Source organism: Aotus nancymaae, unplaced genomic scaffold (assembly GCF_030222135.1).
Source record: "Aotus nancymaae isolate 86718 unplaced genomic scaffold, 86718_ANA_hifiasm-v0.15.2.pri h1tg000003l, whole genome shotgun sequence".
NCBI classification, from domain to species: domain Eukaryota; kingdom Metazoa; phylum Chordata; class Mammalia; order Primates; family Aotidae; genus Aotus; species Aotus nancymaae.
The window spans coordinates 14,001,380-14,022,143 of NW_026988414.1; the positions used below are offsets into that span (position 1 = coordinate 14,001,380).

Here is a 20,764-nt window from a genome sequence, read left to right on the forward strand (position 1 = left end):
AAGTATCTATCCGACAATACAAAGAAATCCCACTCCCCCACCCCCATCATTGCTTTCACGAGAACTTCAGGTGATAAGTAGGATGGGAAAAGAAGATCCCGTAGGAGAATATGAATTTCTTCTATCTGACTATGGGACATTCTCTTCCTAGAAAAAGGAGAAGCATTTATACATTGAAAACAATATACTTCCTAATGATAGCATCTATGTTCACTAACTGTGATGAACTGTTAATTGTAATAGCTATAGACATAAAAATCCTCAAGATCTGTCCCACATCACTGTCCTTATTTTGCCTCTTCTGTCTTATCTTGCTCAATATTTTAAGGTTTAATAAAATTCTCATTTCTCTCATGAAGTTATCTCATCTAATCCAGCTACAACTATTTCTTCTTCTAATTCTTGAGTCTTTCATAATTTACAGGATGTCATTTAATAATGTGTATCCATGAATACTACTTATGTTATGGGACATGTGACAATCATGATCTCCAATCACACAGGGAACTCTTTGAATTCATTAACAGAAGTTCATATTTATCATCAGAGCTAATATTAATCCTCCCTGTCCTGTCAGCAAAATACAACTGCTTTCATTAACTCATTGGCACCTCCCAGCAACCCGGAGTGAGGGTAGAGCAGAGGAGAGAATCTGGGCTTGGAAAGAAGGTAAAGTGTCTTTTTAGAGGGCTCATTGCTCTAAATAACAGAGTTATTCTAACTCCAGATACATAACTCATTTGACCAGATCCTGGGACCTTCATTTTCAGTTCTCTGCCTATATTAGGAAGAGATTCATGAATAAAATTGAGATGAGCATGCCATTTATGAGAAGGTGATTCAGAGATCTTAACCCACAGTTTCTATATCATTTTCCTCCATTATTCAGGATTAGCTGCTCATTGGCCTATCCATCAAATAGAGCCATCTAGTAACGGCTTGTGCTCCCCTTTGTCTTTAAACAAATGTCTAAATCAAAACTTATTTGTTTGTATGTTTTGTTTTGTCATGCTGTTCTCAGAAGCATATAAACATCTAATCTATATAGATTGTGAAATTCACCCAGCTAGCTGAAAAGAGTTTAAGACTAAAGTCAAATATGGGTGGGCAATCTACAAAAAGGAGGCTATTTCACAAATGAAAGAATCCCATGGTTCCTCCCTAATAGTGCTAATACAAAAAATAATTATTAATAGTAAACTTATTGTTACAAAATTAAAACTTAAACTTGGTGAATCATGTCACTTTGCCAAGCATGTTTCATTAGATATTACATGCCACTCAAAAAGATCTTAAGTTCTCCAGATATCAGACTGTCTACTTTGAATTCTCAAAGTACAGAGAGTTTTCTAAGCACAGTAAATTCCAGTGAAGTCATTTAAGTATTATTTGTACATTCTCTTTAAGCTTTATGTATTCTTTGTGTTTTTTCTTTTTTAATTTTTTTTTAAGGCGGAGTCTCACTATGTCACCCAGGCTGGAGTGCAGAGATGTGATCTTGTCTCACTGCAACCTCTGGCTCCCAGATTCAAGCAATTCTCCTGCCTCAGCCTCTCCAGTAGTTGGGACTACAGGCATCCACCACCACACCTGGCTAATTTTTGTATTTTTAGTAGAGATGAGGTTTTACCATATTGGCCAGCCTGGTCTCGAGCTCCTGACTTTGTGATCTGCCCGCCTTGGCCTCCCAGAGTGCTGGGATTACAGGCATGAACCACTGTGCCCAGCCTCTTTGTGTTTTATTTTTTAAACTCCATCATCTGTTTCTCATTATTCCAGTAGTAGTACTCCAATTTTGCTTGAGTCACATACTATTGGGCACAGACGAGAGCATCATCAATAAAAGGGCCTTATTCTTATGTACATATCCCAAAATGGGCCAATCAATTTCTCTTTGAGATATGATTCTTTAGAGTGGTGACCCAGTCTAAGATTGGCAATAGTTAGAGGTCATTCTTCTGCTAAGAGAACCCTAAAGAAGCTGTCAATTGTCTTCTGCTACCCCAATCTCTAGATTTCTCATCCGTTTTTGTCATTTTTCAAACTGATTTTCTCAGCTTCTACTTTGATCACTTTAAAAATAAAAGTTATCCAGAATAAATTTGTTGATTGCAACCAAAGAATTCTAACTTACATATTGTGACTTAAATAAAGTTAGAAATACTGCATTGACTTTTTACATTCGTATGTATAATTAATGTAATTTTCTGTCTTCCATTATCAAACTCCTTTAAACCTATCAGATTGGCAGAAAAAAAGCAAAAAAGGACATAATATCAATTGTGAGCAAATGCAGGGTGAGACTGGTATATAAATTCCCAGTGATGGGAACGCAAAATGGCATAGAAAACAATTTGATTACAATTAATAAAATTGGGTGTAAATGTGTCCTTTGACTCAGAGATTTCCCTCCTCAGCATGTATTACAGAGACATTTTCACATAAGTCTATAACAGACATGTATAGGGATATGTATTTTGGTGTTGTCTGTATTAATACAAGCTATGACCTAGATGGCTATTATGAAGAGAATGGAGAGACAAAATGTTTGTGAATAATTTGGGGTGTTATGAAGCAGATAGAGGCTATAAACTAAATGTACCAATAACAACATGGCTTGATAATAAAAATGTTCTTTAATGAAATGAATTAATTTTAGACCATTGTAATTATATAAATTAAAACATAATCATATATAATGTAGCATGATATATTTTATAAAGATCTATTAAAACTCAGGTGCCTGCGGGAGAGTAAACAGGCATGGGAAATTTGTGGTCTTAGAAATGCAGATGCAAAATAAAATAATATAAGAGAAGGAAATTGTACAGAGCAATAATTTCAATGTGCTTTGAAGGGAGGAGTATAAGCCACTATATTCAAGCTTCAGAAAAAGCAAGGGAAAATAGCAAAACAACCAAAATACAAACATTTCTGATGGCTAATATGTATTATTATTCATGTTCTTTATTAAAATTCACAATAACTCAAGTTCCTTAGCTAATAAGACTTTGGCTCTCTTTACTAATGACCATGTTAACTGAAATCTGCATCTCTGAAACTTCTTTACCTAAAACAATTATCTGAGTTATTGACTGCATCAAATTGAAGACAAGTTTTGAGAGAAAGAAAAGTATATTTAGGTAATGTGATTAAAACGCGGAGTTTACTACTAAGAGCTTTTCCTTCCAAGCTTTGGAGTTTAAATAAAAATACCTTTCGGTTAAAAGAGAAAAAGTTCTTCACTGAATGCTGCAGCCTAGACTTACAATTGGCTTCTCAAAGCCAGTTAGACCTTTGGCAAGTCTAGGTTCAGTCACCGCAATTTTCTATGGGTCTTCAAGAGTCTCCCTGGTTTTTCTTATGCCTATACAAATGGCTCACTCTCCTCCATCATTATTCAGTGACTGAAACATTTAGTTTACTCTTGGTGTTAACACATGATGATGTTTGGTAAAAGCTCTCTCCCCAGTCCCTTCCCCTTGGCTTTTGTTAGAGGCTCAGCTCATTCAAAATACAACTTTCTCATAGAGGAGCTTCTTCATAGTCTTGTTGAATTGCCTTGAAAAGGAATATCATTGTAACATCAGAGTTACAATTTTTGCTCTCTTCTGCTGTAATGTGTGTAGAGAAGAGGAAGACATAATAAATAAAATCTTTTATTCTATTGATCAAGTAAAGTGTTCAGAATGTGTTCCTCCAAATGAATTCTCAGCTTTATTATTCTCACTGCTCCTAAAATAGGAGACCATTCTGAATAAGGTCAATGAATGAGAAGTGGTCCAGGTTGAAAATGAAAATGAGATATAAATGGGAGGAAAATATGTCCACAGTATCTAACCAGTAGAAAACATGAAAATATATTAAATGTCTTTCTAGATCAAAACTGAAGAAATGAAATGAACTTAAAACTAGTAAGAGGTGAGGCCTGGGGATCACTCTCAATAAATGTGGATAATTAGTTTTTTTACAATGTTATATATATGGGCATTTATTGACAATTGACAGAAATAATTAGTTAACAGTATTAGAAGAAAAACTTTAATCTATATTATAGTCCATTCAGCTACATAATGCTCCTTTAAAATGATGCCTGAACAAGCACATCATTTTAAAGAAGGATATACCTGTGATATATTTATTTAAGGCTTCTTAACTCTTGCTGTACAGTTCTGAGAATAAGCAAGGGTGAAATTAAACAGGAGACTTACTTTCTTTCATTCTAAATATCCCATACTCAGCTATCTAGCGCTGAGCAAGAGCTTGATGAGAAAGAAGCCATCTTCTATTGCCAGTGAAAAAGGTGCTGTCAGGGCTTTTATTCACCAAAATGTCACACATATGTCTTCATATAGAACAGCATTGCCCAATAGAACGTTCTGCTGTGATGGAGTTTTTCTCTATCTATGATGTCCAATATGATGGACACTAGCCACTGGCTATTGAGCACTTGAAATACAGCTAGAGTGGAGGAAGAATTGAATTTTTAATTTTATTTAATTTTTCATTAATTGAAATTTAAATAGCCACTTGTGTCCTCTGGCTAATCTATTGGGCATGCAGGTCTTGCAACCATTGAGTGTCTCGCAATGGGCAGGCTGCAGTCAAAGAGTCTAAGAGAGATAAGTTGTAACTCTGGGGCTTGGAGTTACAAGTGAGCATGGCTCTCGGGATACTCTTTATCTCTGCTCACACAGGCCCTTCTTAAGTAGTATCTGCCCTTATCTACACGTATAAAGTCAACTTACTCTTGGATTAAAAGGAGATTATTGAGGCTAAAACTCTCAGTCCACTAATGTCAACAGAATCCATTTCATTCTTGCTCACAGGATAACACATGATGTGAAACCTGAATTCCCATACCCCTGAAGCCCTCTCTCTTCTCTGTAACTTATGTTGGAAGGAAGAGATAAAAGAACTCGCATGCCCTTCCTACACACAGTATCACTCTCCATAAAACTGAAATTTCACCCTCAGAGCCCATTATTTGAGTATACTCATTATGTTCCTGAATACCTTTTTGAAGTATAAGAATGTTACCAAATAGAATAAACATATTTGGTAAAGGGATTCATTAAAAATATAGCAGTAATTAGTTTATCAAGTTAGCTAACCTCCTAGGACTAGTAAACTGTGCTAAGTACCTCTGTTGCTTCCAAAATGTTGGTGGAAAGAAGGAATTCAGAGTTGTTTTGTCAAGCTTTTTTTTACAAATGAGGAAACTGGGGCACAGAGAAAATGGAGTGACTTATCTAAAGCCAGTTAAGAATGGCAACTTGTGGGTGTGAAATATGTAGGTTTGTTTTTTGAGACGGAGTCTCTCTCCGTTGCCCTGACTGGATGGAGTGCAGCGGCACAATTTCGGCTCACTGCAACCTCTGCCTCCCCAGATTTAAGCGATTCCCATGCCTCAGTCTCCTGAGTAGCTGGGATTACAGGTGCACACCACCACGCCCAGCTTATTTTTGTATTTTTGGTAGAGATAGGGTTTTGCCATGTTGTCCAGGCTGGTCTCCAACCCCTGATCTCAGGTGATCTTCCTGCCTCAGCCTCCCAAAGTGCTGGGATTACAGTTGTGAGCCACTGCGCCCCGCCAGGTTTTCTACTTTCTAGCCTTATACCTTTTCTAATATATTTACAATCTCCCAGAAATATCCAAACAAGTGGAGCCAATAAATTTGATCTAGGTGTGCACATTGTTATTAATTGTTTGTAGAATTTGGTTCTCTATATGCTGGGAAGGATTCTGAGGCTGCCTTGAACCTGATAGGAAGACTCCATCACTCCATGGTTAATTGTTATGTACACAGGGGAAATGAAATATGTACCATGTATTTTCTATCTGTGTTTCAAATATCTGTTGATGTGCCTTGAAAAACAGAAAAATCTGGGCCAGTGAGGGTCATAAAAATATAGTTGGTAATGTATGAGAGGGGATATAGGTTTCATCTACTGGTAATATCTTTTGGATGTAAGATTGAGAAGAAAAAATTGTACTTCTCTGTGAATGTAGAAACCTATATTCTATTCTCAGATCTAACCTGTACTTTCTGTGTGTTTATTGAAGAGTTAACTTACTTCTCTGAAGTCCAAATTTGTCCTTTGTAATGTGGCAAAATTAGTTCCTATTTCTCATATTTCCTGAGAGAATTGCATGAGTTTGACACATGTAACCCACCCATTAGGGCATAACATATAATAGTTACTAAAATAGTTCCTCTTTCTCATATAAGGATTAATATTCATGTATAAGTTCCCTAAGCATAAGACTTGCATAAAATATGTCTTTGTGTATGGTTTTAATTTGTATTTCCATGATAAATAGTGATATTGATCTTTTTTTTCTTTTATAAAATTAAATTTTATTTTTGGGCTGGGTGTGGTGGCTCATATTTGTAATCCTAGCACTTTGGGAGGCTGAGGCTGGAGAATTGCTTGAGGCCAAGAGTTCCATGCCCACCTGGCCAACATAGTGAGATTCTGTCTCTAAAAAAAATATTTTAGACAGATTATAATTACATATAATTTTGGGACCTATAATGAAGTTAGGATATATGCATACAACATGGAATGATTCACTCAAGCTAGTTAACGTATTCATCACCTTAAATGCATTTGTTTATTCTTCTTAACTGCAACATTCTGTACTTTGACCAACATCTTCTCATTCCTCCTACCCCTCTGCCAGCTTCTGGTAACCACTATTCCACTTTTTTCCTTCCAGGAGTTCTACTGTTTTAGCTTCTACATATAAGCAAGGACATGTGTGTCTGGCTTATTTCACTTAGGATAATACCTTCCAGGTTCACCCAAGTTGTTGCAAATAATGGAATTTCCTCCTTTATAAAAATAATGATTTTACATGAAGATGTGAAATAATGTCCTAATTGTCCTGCCTTAAACCCACTCACCTCCACATCCCATCCTGTAGTTCCCCCAGGGATACAATGACACAGAACTGCCAAGGTCCTTGTTAAAATCCTAACCTATAACAAACAACAAATGAAAAATACATAAAGTGTATTTGCAGTGAGTGCAATGTAAAACCTAAAATTCTCTGTTTTCCCCAAGCCTCACCATTAAAAGGCATCCATGCCACTCACTGCTGCGAGCTGGGGCATCTGCTTGCAGCTTCCCCATTGCCCTCCACATGGTGCTTCTTGACGTAGCATTATTGCCTTCTTAACTCAGAATTCTCACTTGAGCATCACCTCCATTATTTATTATGTTTATTATTTCAAAAATTTTGTTAAGCCCTACACTCTGCTTAGTGATGGGGATATAATGATGGGGGATATAGACATAATCTCAAAACTCCCAAAACTTAAGTCCAAGGAGAAAGAAAGAAAATTAAATGAGCTTGGAGAACATGAACACATCTTCATCTGTGTTCTTGGTCCCTTGGGGTATTACAAATTATTCCTTTGAATTCCCACAACTTCAATGATGGGGACAAGACAAACATCTCCTCTTTATTTTCATACATCAAGGTACACTGCTACCTTGTCCATTTCTTTTCTAGGCAGACTCCCTGTTGTTGTCTTGTGAGGCTTTTTTCCTCAACAGTTGACAGACTTAACGCTCCAAGAAATTTCCTGTGCTGTAAGGCATTGGCTGTGGTTGTGCCTTCAACTCCCTAATCAGAACACAGCCTAATTACAGACATGTTGTGCATGATTCTCTATCTTGATCAGATAATCAAAGGTGACTCATTACTCAGATATTGAGGGAGAGGGGTGCATTATGGGAGTGATGGTCTAAGATGATAACCCTAATAGAGTGTGCCGTATATCTCTGGGGGTGGCAGGGAGGCATTCTAAAGACATACTGGTACTAGTCTAGACTAGGAAGAACAGCAGTCTATTGATGAGATATTCAAAAAAGAAGATAAACTGTGCCTAAAATGAAAACCAGGGACACTGTAGAAATGGATGTTTACGTAACATCCAAGCAACACTTTCCCTTTTGTATAGAAATGTTCACCTGTGCCGTGTTTGTGGGCCAGCACCATTACAGCTTTATTTAGATGTGTGAGAAGGAACCATCTGTTCCAGCTCACAGGAGGGCCAGGACCCGTATGGCAGGCATCCCCCCTCAAGGTTCAATCACATCTGATGCAAAAGTTTCCTGGTGTGAAGCTTGACTGAAAGCTAATGACAAGAAACACTTCATTTTTCAAAGCATGCTTTTTCTCATGAGCAAGTGTGTGCTTTGGTGATTGCTTTGCTCCTCCCTGCAGCCCCTAGAAACAGCATGAAGAGCAGAGGACCTGGGAAATGAGGACAGTTCTCTAGCTATCCATTCCCGTATTTATCCCTTCATCCATTTAGCAAGTGTATGTTGCTGCCTGCCAGGAGTCAGGTGATTTTCGAGGCACTGCAGATGTAACTGTGAAGAAGATGGATATGATTTTTTTAAGTACTTACATGTGAGGGGAGTAGACAATAATCAAATACACACAAAAATTTTAGAAAAAATATACTAGCAGGTAGAAATGTGTCACAATAAGAAATAAGTTGGGCTGATGGAATGAAGGGAAACTGGGTGGCCACTCTTCATAGTGTGCTCATGAATGACCTCTATTTAAACTGAGACCCTAATCTCAAGGAGTCAGTGTTGCAAAGCTACGGGGGAAAGTACCCCTGAGGCAGAGGCAGCACTCAAAGCCAGTTTCCTAGGGTCAGAAGAACTTTGTGTGTTTGAGGTTCTGAGATGGACAAGGTGCCTGAAGCAGAGAGAGAGAGGAGGAGAGAGAAGAGAAGTGGGTGGGATGGGGATAGAGTGGTAGGCAAGGGGCGGGCTACACGGGACTGTGAATGTGAGGATTAAGGGCATGAGTGTTTTGCTATACATAGTAAGTTTAAGTCTGAGAGTGACATGACCTGATTAAATGGTACCAAACAAAGTTGGGGGTCCATGAAATATATCTAGCACCTGTTACACAATTTTCCCTTTTCTGTAAAAGAGGACCCAATTTCAGGCTTCTAACTCTCCAAAGGGGAGGGTAATAAAAAAATAAATTTTGGAATTTTACTGCTTGTTTCTGCAAACCTTTCCTGATTTCTCCTCTCTTTATCTCCATCCAGGATCTCAGTCCAATATCATAAATGTATGAGAAGTGATGATTATTCCCTCCTTGGAAATATCATTGCTTCTCATATATTTATGATATTGGTTTGCTGTCATGTGTTATCAGAGCTGCCTGCCTGCCTCAGTCAGTAGAGTCTAAATGCCTTGAAGCCTCAGGTCAGCGATGAGACTTTTCTCTGTCCCCAGTTACTATAGTTGGAATGTGCTCCCCAAAGTTTATGTGTTGGAAACTTAATCACCAATGCAACAGTGTAGGGAGGGGGCGCCTAAGAAGAGGTGATCAGATCACAAAGGCTCTGCCCAGATGAATGGATTAATATGGTTTTCATGGGAGTAGGTTAGTTATTGAGAGAGTGGGCTTATTAGAAAAGTGGGTGAATCTCTCTTGCGTTCTTGATCTCTCAAGCTCTCTCGCTCTTCCACCCTCTGCCATGGGATGATGCGGCAAGAAGGCCTCTTGACCTTGAATTTCCGAGCCTCTAGAATTATAGGAAATATAGTTGTTGTTTTTTATAAATCAGCCTACGGTATTCTTACAGCAACACAAAATGGATGCAGGCACCAGTGCTAGCTCAGGGTTTGGCTCACTGCAGGTCCTTTGTCATCTGGCTCTTGACCATGTATCTAGTTTCACTGCCCACAGTCATCATATCAAATGTCTATCAAATATCACATCACAGTCAAATCTCTAGAAAGCTGAGACTTCTTGAGGCATCACTTATTTCTCTGCCTGGAAGTTCTTCCTTCTGTCTGCCTCTTGCAGAATTCCAAATTCTCCTTGAAGGACTCACCAGAAGTATCACATTCACTTCTACCTTGTTCTCTCTCTTCATCTCCCCCAGACTTTGCATGGTTCATCCCTCCTTCATGCTCCCCTAGAACCCTGTGTGATCTCTCTCTTAGAGTTAGGTGGGTACTGTAGTAATGTGTGTATGTAGGTGTATGTGTCCTGCTAGAATGTAAGCTATTTAAGGGCAAGTACCTTTTATTTCACTTCCATATACCTGTCCATAGTGTTATTCTTGGCATAAAGGATCCATGCAGTAAATATTAGTTGAATAAAAGAATAATTGAGAGGAGTGTGGTTAAATGGATAACAGCCTCAGTTGAGTATCTGTGGCTGCCATGAGAATACCTTCAGGGAAAGTATTTGTCAGAAGCCCCAGCTGCCGAGTTCTGAAGCTAATCCCTGTATTCTTGCCTGGGCCAGCCTTCCATGGGCTGCTTTCAGCCAGTGACCAAGCACAGCAGGGCTGCTAAGGCTGGATCATTGGTGAGAGGCAAGGGGCTCCTCATCTGAACCTCAATTAAGCTGCATGGCAGTCTGGGATGTTTCCTTTTCCATCTCCTTCAGTGGGGTTAGATTTGCAGCATGTCTGGTAGTTCTCTGAGCACATTCTACCTTTCACACATTCAGTTTTGTCTTGGTGTGTGCTTCTTGGAGAACTTTGGCTAATAGCAATTATATTAAAATTATCTATTGAAAAAATGTTTGCTGAGGATATACTATGTTGGATATTTTGCTAGTAGCCTGAAATTCAGCTTGAATAAAATGTAATGGCTAGACTCAAGAAGCTATTTGGAAATAAAGTCTGGTGACCAGATATAATACAAAGGGACAATTGCTAGACTCAAGAAAGTCAATGAGATATGAACACATAGACAGGTATGAAACCCAGCCTAACTGTGCCTATATGTTGGCTGTAGTAAGGATACAGAACTTACAGGAAGCTTCCTAGAGGAGGTATCATTCATGGCAAAACAGAAACTGTGTGTATAGGTAAGAGTTACATGGAAAGAGGAAGGGATCGTGGTTCTAGGTGGGAGGGGAAGTGCTCCAGACAGGACAAATAGAAATCCAGCAGTGGATAAGGCAGGGTGTGTTGTTTATCAAGGGAAGAAATGTGAAAAAAAAAAAAAACTGGGGGTGGCCAGCAATCCCATTACTCGGTATATACCCAAAGGATTATAAATCGTTCTATTATAAAAGACACATGCACATGTATGTTCATTGCAGCACTGTTCACAATAGCAAAGACTTGGAACCAACCCAAAAGCCCATCACTGATAGACTGGATAAAGAAAACGTGGCAAATATACACCATGGAATACTATGTAGCCATAAAAAAGGATGAGTTCAGGTCCTTTGCAGGGACATGTATGAAACTGGAAACCATCATTCTCAGCAAACTGACACAGGAACAGAAAATCAAACACTGCATATTCTCACTCATAAGTGGGTGTTGAACAATGAGAACACATGGACACAGGGAGGGGAACATCACACACTGAGGTCTGGGGGGATTGGGGGCTAGGGGAGGAATGGCAAGGTGTGAAGGGATTGGGGAGGGATAGCATTAGGAGAGATACCTAATGTAGATGATGGGGGGAATGGATGCAGCAAACCACCAATATAGCACGTGTATACCTATCTAACAAACCTGCATGATCTGCACATGTACCCCAGAACTTAAAGCATAACAATAATAATAATAATAAACGGGGGTAACCATATAAAAGGATTGGAAGGGGCTAACAAAAGGGGAGGGTGAACAAAAGAAGAACAAGAAGTAAAACCATGAGATCAGAGCTTTGGGGAGTTTGCTTTACAAAAGCCCACATCTGGGAGAGCTGCTGACTGACAGAGAGCCCTCTGTTTGGATGGCTGGTTGGCTTAACCAACAAGCAATCTTTCATAAAGGAAAACAGAAAGCAAGACATTAAAAATCAGGTTATTCCTCGACTGCATACACTTAAAAGCAAAGGGAGTGAATCCATAATCCAGGGGCATCTTGGGCGTAACCCTAATGTCTCCTACCCAAGCATACCATTTATTTGACATGTAGGTTAGTGGTCAGGATCATAGCCTTGGGAGTTAGACCAACCAGTTTCCAGATGATGCTCAAGTTCCCGGGCTGTCATTTGTCAGTTATGATTTGGGGCAAATAAACCTTTCTAAATCTCATTTTACTGATGTGCAATTTGGAACTTGTTAGATACATTTTAAAATACAAATAAAATTCGATACTTCTTAAGCAAGTCTCTGTGTCAGGCAATGTGCTAAGCGTGTCACACATTTAATTTATTTACTTTCAGAAGGTATTTTGCAGAATAAGATTGCAATTAGATGGGTAAGACATATCTCAAGGTCACAAAAATGGTAAATGGTACACCTGGCATTTTAAATTTATTTCATTAAAAATGTGCATGTTTCAAGTTAAATGCTATTAAATTAAAGTGGTATGATATTCTGGCAAGGTGTTCTGGGCTTTAAGTTCCCACTGTTTTTTGCACACCTCCCTAATTCTCCCAGTGGGTACTCATATCTTGGTTTAAGAGGTTAAGGCCTTAGAGCAAATTCAGAGCCAGACTCCACATTCTAGCAGGATAAGAATCAAAGGAAGTGCAGAAGGAGACGTAGAGAGGAGGCTGGCAGATCAGTGGCAGGCCATGGGCAGACAGATATGAGACCTCAGTAAGTTGTGAAGACAGATATTCACAGGGCAAGAGAAAGGGGTTGTAGGGGAGAGGGAGGAAGAAGATTCATAGAGAGTCACAGCAAAGTATTTTCCTTGTCAAAAAATTACTTTGACCTGACGATTTAGGCTGTAAAAAATGTATCTTCAATCAAGAAAAGGAAGGTTCTGTCCAAGGACGAATCAAGGCAGCATCTCTACTTGTCTCTCAAAATTAATTTGAAACACATACACACACACACACACACACATGCACACACCCACTAGTGGACTGAGCAGAATGGGAAACCTTTTATATTCTCTCATCAACTGCATTAGGTGGGAGGCAATGACTGAAGGCTCAGACAATCTGAGTTCTGGCTTCAATAAAATGAGAGACAGCATGAAGCAGATGCAGCAGGGTAGGAGAAATCTTGTAACTCATTTCCTCTGCTGCTTTGTCTTCTTAACTTATATTTATTATTAATACTATAATAATAAATAGAAATATACATTTATATGCATATGTTTGTTAAGCTCTTATGCCTTGAGCAAAGTACAAACATGTTATATGGGTCATCTGATTTAATCCTCACATTAACTCAATGTGGTAGGTGCCATCATTAACCCTCATTTTTTACGAAAAAGTTAAAAATACACTTTGGGAGGCCGAGACGGGTGGATCACGAGGTCAAGAGATCGAGACCATCCTGGTCAACATGGTAAAACCCTGTCTCTACTAAAAATACAAAAAAATTAGCTGGGCACGGTGGCGCGTGCCTGTAATCCCAGCTACTCAGGAGGCTGAGGCAGGAGAATTGCCTGAACCCAGGAGGCAGAGGTTGCAGTGAGCCGAGATCGCGCCATTGCACACCAGCCTGGGTAACAAGAGCGAAACTCCGTCTCAAAAAAAAAAAAACTAGAAAGAAAAGTCTGTGGTCAGAGTATGCCTTCAGTTAAAGGACACAATAAGAGCCAGGCAAGAATAAATTATACTGAAATTAAGTTCAAAGACTAAAGTTACATTCCAAGTTTTGTCATATCCTAGCTTTGGAATCCTATGCAAAACTATTTATGCTTTCCAAATATCTCCCAATTCCATTCATTTGTCTCCATCTCCATTGCTAATACCCTCCATCCAAATCACTATTACATATTGCAATACCCTCCTATTTGATCGTTCTCTACCGGCTTCATTTACTTTGTCCTCCCTCCAATCCATTCTCCAAACTGTACACAGAGTGATCATAGACTGAGAGATACATGTCAAAGATGGCTTAAATGTGTTGCTTGCTGAACCAGAAGGTTGGGAGTGCTATTAACTGAAGCAGGGCCACTGGACATTTTCTGGAGAAGGGTAGTTAGAACTCAGGCTTAGTGAGTTTGCGGTAAGATGTGATCTGTATCATCATAATATTCTACTCCCTCTGTGCCCACTTTTTTGTGTTCTTGTGATTTAAATGAGAATATATACATGGCACGATGGAACACAATACATATGTAAAATGCTACTACTAAGACTATATTTGTTCTCTTGTGTTACACAGAGTCAGTGGGAGATTTTGCAGGAAATGCATGCTGAGTGCCTGAAGCCCTTAAGAGAACAACTGCCTTTAAGATACCAATTAAGATCAACAAATACGTGAACAGACAGGTTTTTGCTGTCTTATGAGTCTATCTTCTCTTTCTTGGCTTGCATAAAAAAGATGGTCTGTTTTCATTCCATTTATCTCTAACATGTGCAAACCCTGTGGTTTAATTCAGGATGTGTGAAGTACTAAATCCAAAGAGCATATGAGAAATACAGATACTAACATGTTCCTGCATCCTAATCCCACTTTTAAAGGAGAATGCAAGGCCTAGAAATACAGAAAAGGAAAATTTGGGTCCAAGCAGGAATCCACAAGTCTAGTCACAGAAATCTGGAACCATTTCAAGAGAGTTCCTAGAGAATAAAAGTCTATTATTTTGAAATAGACCAGACAATGCTATGAATATTATTTACCTTCAACAGATTTCAATGAATTGCCCCTAGACTAACTTAGCATTTGACTTATTCTCTGTCACATTAAATAAATATTTTGTTTTTAGATCTCCATCTCCTCCACCAAATTAAAATAATAACATTTAAGCCCATTTATTGAGTAGATACTTTGGGTCAACCACTGGCCTAGGAATATAACATATATGTGCTCATTCAATTCTCACAATACTTCTGTTCAGTGGACATAGTTAATCCATTTCACAGACAGAGAAGGTAAAGTCATTTGTTCAGAGCTAGTTAGATAATTTGTCTAATAAATTGGATTCAAGTATCATTTTAAAAATCTTAAGATGTTTCATGGGTCCAATTATATAGCCAAAAGGAATTTATCACATTCATAGTTGAATTTTCTTCCCCAAATATTCTTCTTTATTAGGTGAAGAACATAAAAACCAGAAAAGATGAATTTTATGTGAAAAATGCATGGCCATGCTAGAGTTGGACTTAAAACTCAGTCTCTTTGGGTCATTCAGGTTATTTCTCCAGACTATGCACTTCCTCCCAGTGTAGCTGCAAGCCCAGAAATTTGGGGAGTTACCATTTAACAAATATCTGCTCCTTGGCTTACAAGTTCCATTTCTTTTCTAATGATGAGAGGAATTCCATAGGAAGTGGCAATTTCTTCAAGACCTGAGATCACAGCATGCAGCTAATTATAGAAATAAATAACTAGTGACTGGAACCATCTGTCTTTCCTTTGGCAAACACCTTGCTTCATGTGAAATTAGTGCCACCTGCAACCTGCAGGTCCCTCAGAGACATAGGGGCTGCCTCGCCTCATTCACAGGTCCACTGCTTTGCCACTCCCAACCCATAGGCAGAATCCTACAGGCTGTCACACATCCCTGGAGAGGCACAACTAATAAAGCCAGTAGCATTCCTGAGCTCTTTTCATAGCTGAAGGAGGGGAGAGCCAGGGCAGGGCTCTACATCTGTGCCTGGTGGTGCTACTGTGGGCAGCATGGCTGGGCAGGGCGGTCACTCTAATGTTTTCCTGGATCAAGGGCAACAGGGTGCTTCACATTATACTGTTCATTGCTTGTGGCAGGGCCACTTATATCACTCTGCTAGGTAGCAACATGGATTTCTAATACAATTTCAGAAAAGCCCCCATTTCTGCCTGTTCACTTTAGAAACATTAATTCTGGTTCAATTTCCAGCCTTCTACTGTGTGATCTTGGGTAAAACACTATGCTGCTTTGAATCTCAGTTTTCTCACATGAAAATTGGGAGAAATAATAGAACCTACCTGTTAGGTCTCTTATGATAATAATGTGAGATATAATACATGGAAATTTTTAGTTTAGCATGTAGGAAGCACTAAATATACTGTGGCTTCCGTTCTCCAGAAGTGAAAGCTCCAGTTATAACAGAATATAGAGGCTATTAATCTGGTTTCTAAAGATCCTAAGAAATCTACAAGTGTCTTAAAAGTACATGAAAACAATTGTACACATGATGATATTTTGGGGGATGTAAATTACTCATAACTTGAAAACTTGAATCAGAATCTCAATGTTGTCTTCTGACCTTTCACTCTAATTTAGGGATAGAAGGATTGGAGGATTTTCCCCAGATTTTTCAATTAGGTTTTCTCTTGCTGTGAAAACTGCACACGAGAAGCTAGTCAGGGTCTTTTAGATATCAAGAAGCAGGTGCTGGAAGCAGGCTTAATTCCCCCTTTCCCAATCTACATCACCAAAGAACAAAAAGCAAGATAGCTTAGCATGTCTCTAAGCACTTCATTTCACGATGATGCTTCGTTAATTTTATCCAACTTGCCCTGCATGACTTATCTAGTGTTAGGAACAATATTGTTTGTGATCCCCCTGGCATCTATTATTACATGAATACAGAAGAAATCTATTATTATATGAACACAATTTCAGTTATTGTTTTCTTGACAGAGAGCAGGAACTATGTAAGTAATTCCACCAGTTACAGCTATATAACATCTAGCAGGTTACAAAATGATTTTGAATACATTATTGGATCTCACCTTGAATCCATAAGATATTCAAGACAAAAATTGTTTATTCCCATTTTATAAATAACATAATTGAGGCTCAGTGAAGAGAAGAAATATGTTAGTATTAAACATTAATTTTTTAAAGAGAATTCTACCATCCAATATCCATAGATCCGTAAAATTACCTTTTGTTTTTTTTCTTCTATCTTTGGAGGCAGAAAAATTCAGAAAATGCCTCCAGGTGCCTTCATATTTGAATCCTCTCTCCTGATCCTCCTCAATACTAACAGCATTACATGATCAGCCAAGCTTTGATATTGCTGTTGACTCTGAGACTGAATCCACCATCTTCCACCACTAAATAATCGTTGCTAAACTTCTATCTCAGCAAGTAGAAAGTATAAGGGTGTGTGTGTGTGTGTGTGTGTGTGTGTGTGTGCATGCACGCGCGCACCTGTGTGGTAAGTGTATATAGATGTGTGTATATATATTCTGATATATGAGTGTGTTACACACAACTATATATATATATATACACATATATACATATGTGTGTGTGTATATATATTCTAGTGAGTTTTTAAAAAATTTTAATGTTTACTATTTAGCATCCAGAACTCTAGGAATATGAAAATAGACTTCAGAATGTCAATAAACTCTCATGACTCAGAGATTTGAGAACAGTAACATGACATTATGTTATTCACTGGTACAAACAAAACTCTTCTGGAAAGCTGAGAAGTGGCCATTGACAGAAAAAAGAAGGCCTGGATGGTACAGATTTTATGATGGACCAAGAAAAGAATAATAAAGATTGAAAAGTACAAACTTTGCTTATATCACAATTCGATTTGTCCCAAACTCATTCTTAACACTATGCATATCAATTCCCTTGAGACTCAATGTACCAAAAACTTAAACTTTTTATCATATACATATATATATACACATATATACATATATATACACACACACATATATATATATGCACCCATTAGTAGAAATATTATTTTCATATTGCCAAAATTCAGACTGTTACCTGAGGCATTAGAGGAGTCTCTTCATCCATCTAGTGCTTTGTTCATTCGTTCATTCACCTAATATTTATCTAGCATTGACTATACACCACAATTGGTAACAATCTTGAAAGCAGGCCAGAGGAGAAATATGAGAAAATCAACAGTCACAATACAGTGGTAAGCACTGTGATAGAGGCATGGACTGATTGTTAACAGAAAGTAAAAGTAAAAGGAAGACATGTAAATCCAGCTGGAGGCTGTAGGAAAAGCCTTGAAAGGGGAAGTATCGAAATGAATCTTAAAGGAAGTGTTTATGTTGACCAGAAATAGATTGAGGATATCAAAAAAAACCAGAGACTCCAGATAGAGAAAGCAGCCTATATACAGGCAATAGAGATTTGAGAAATCCCCCTTGCTCTCAATTGCCTTTGATTTAACCACCCTTACACCCACAACTCCATGTCCTGGTTCATCCTCATCCTAACTAACATTAGGTACTTGGTCTTCAGTGATATCTACCTAAGTATTCCTCAGGTTAAGAAACCCTTCTTCCCAGAAAGCCATTTTTATAGACCACATTAATTCTAGACTTGGTTCTGCACATTTAAAAATATTCATATGCCACACAAAAAAAACATCACCACAGGGTTCACCACAGAATGTACTTGATGCAGTAAACATGTGGATGGGGCCTCAAAAGCATTTTAAAAACATCACTTTTAAAATGATGCTTACTCTCATTTCTACAGAAGCACATGTTTGGGGTTAAGAAAGAACCGCCTGCATTAAACACATTTTTAAGTTGCGTTTACAACATTTAGGAGATTTCAGAAACACCAATTTTTAGGTTCTACCTATATCTTTCTTGCTTAATCAGAATGACCCCAACCCATTCTCTGTGATTTTTGTTTTTTTTTTTTTTAACTGAAAATCATTAATTCTCTATATTACATTCTCTGTTTCCTTCCAGCTCTTTTGCCCAACTGTCAAAATGCTCAGAGGACCCTGGTGAAGTCTTTTTCCTTTTTCTTAGTTTTTGAACCTCCCACTCTAAGGCTCAGCAGAGAGAAATTGGGCCTCAAATCAATTTAAAAATCATTATGAATTCTTTGCATTTGACTTTTTAGTGGACGCTCAAAAATATTTTAGGATTTTAGAGTGATAATTAGACTTAATCACTTTTACACAAATGCCACATAATTTGTCCACTCCTGCAGCAAATCTTGCTTCTGAAAAGGAGGACAAGTATTTAAGAATGAAATGAGACTGAGATTCACATGAATTTAAAAAAAAAAAAACTGGTTTAAAATTTTAAAATGATTTTCCTGGTTCTTGCTTATTAGTCAATATTGCAGACAGTCCCATGCCAAAATTTTGAGCAGTCCCTTAATTTCAAAGATATTTCTTTTCTCCCTCTTTATTGTTAATGCTAATTTATATAAACCTTGAGGTAAGCCATCACTAGTGCTCCTATCACACAAATTCCACCCATGGGAATCATAAGCATGAAACAGTATGGCTATTTCCCCTTTCACCTGAGCAAAGTGGAAAATGGAACTTTCTTTCAGCAGGAAACAGTGAGTCCAAAGAGGGATTCTTGGAAAATGATAGAGAGAAGGAAAGGACTTCTCAGCCAAAGTAGTAATCAGATAACTTTTTTAAAATTCACGATATAGACAGCACTTGCAAAATGCCATTCCCCTTCAGATGAAGTTGCTTAGTGAACCAATACAAAAAGACAAGAAATAAAATGTCAGACAAAGCATGAAACAGAAATTGTTTCTCTTTATACATTTCATTTCTAAATTATGGCAAAAGTAGTCTATCTCAGACTGTAACTCAGAATTTCATGTGGCTATATTGGTGCCATATGACAAATAATGCAACAGTTGAAATGAGATTATTGGCTAAATTCTCACAAGACTCACTGCTCTATCATTTGAAAACTCATCTTATGCTTTAATGTTCTGATAGTAATAATGGCAACAGCAAGAAAAATCCAATAAGAATAAAAGTACTCATCATATACTATATAGTATATATTTTATTAAATATTTATAGTATATAACAATCTATTAATATATTGATAACACATTAACGTAATAATTATATATATTAAGGATCAGCATGAGTTAAGAATGGTTTCTATATTTTATATAATTATATTTTTTAAAAAAAGAATGTCATAGAGACTATATTGCCCACAAAGCCTAAAGTATTTGCTATTAAGTCCTTTCAGAAAGTACTTGTCAAACCTTGGCACGTATTAATATTCATGTAGCATTTACAAGATACCAGGCTGTTGTATAATAAAGAATTTTGCTTGCCTTTGTCCTTGGTTTCTAGGAGAGAGTCTCAAATCCCTGTAATTTATTCATGATGGGTTCCACAGACCACATTTGAATATGTGCTATCAAGGCGACTTGTGGTGGGTCCCAAGATAGGTTTAAGATGGGGGCTGGCCATGCCAGAAATATCAACACTATGATTACCAAAAGTTTGAGTGAGCTCCATGATTGGTGCTACACACTGACGTGCCAGTGGGTGATGGACCCTGAGGACAGAGCAGCTTTGTGTTTGGGCCCTCTGAGACCTCACCCTATGTACATTTTCATTTGGGTGGTTCTGACTTATAGTATCCTATATGATAAAACCATAATCATATCCATAGAGCTTCCTGAGTTCTATGAGTTCTTCTATCTAATTATCAATCCTGAAGGGGTAATGGGAATTCTAAATTTATGGCCAGTTGGTTAGAAACATGGGTAGCGGGGAAGCCCTGAGCTTGTGGCTAATGTCCAAAATGAGGGCAGTCTTATGGAGGACTGCCCTTAACTTGTAAAATCTGTGCTAACTCTTGTTCCTTAGTGTCAGAATTGTGTTGCACAAACATTAGGCCATTTTTCCTAAAAATTTAGCAAATACTAATTATCAAAGAAGTTTCCAAAGTAGGTGCTATTTTATCCATATTTACAAATGAAGAAAATAAAGATCCGAGAGATTGAGCATTTGTCCCCAGTCCACACAGCAAGTAGCAGAGCCAGGATTCAAATCCAGAGAGTCGGGCTTCCAAGGCCAGCTGAGATCCTCACTCACTACCATGTTACTAAATTATGATCCTGCTAAACTTCATTCCAGTGGGTAGAAGGGCAGATGTAAAACTCCAGCTGAATACTCTGAGACTCAG

General features: G+C 38.0%; 1 long non-coding RNA gene across 1 annotated transcript in view; it reads right to left on the bottom strand.

The window, feature by feature from the left end:
- LOC135274824 (uncharacterized) overlaps positions 1-17,732 on the bottom strand; it is a 238,276-nt gene extending 220,544 nt beyond the window's left edge. Inside the window, exon 1 of the long non-coding RNA XR_010342554.1 lies at positions 17,598-17,732. This is a non-coding gene — a long non-coding RNA (uncharacterized LOC135274824). The remainder of the gene's footprint in view (positions 1-17,597) is intronic.
- Positions 17,733-20,764: the final 3,032 nt, after the last annotated feature.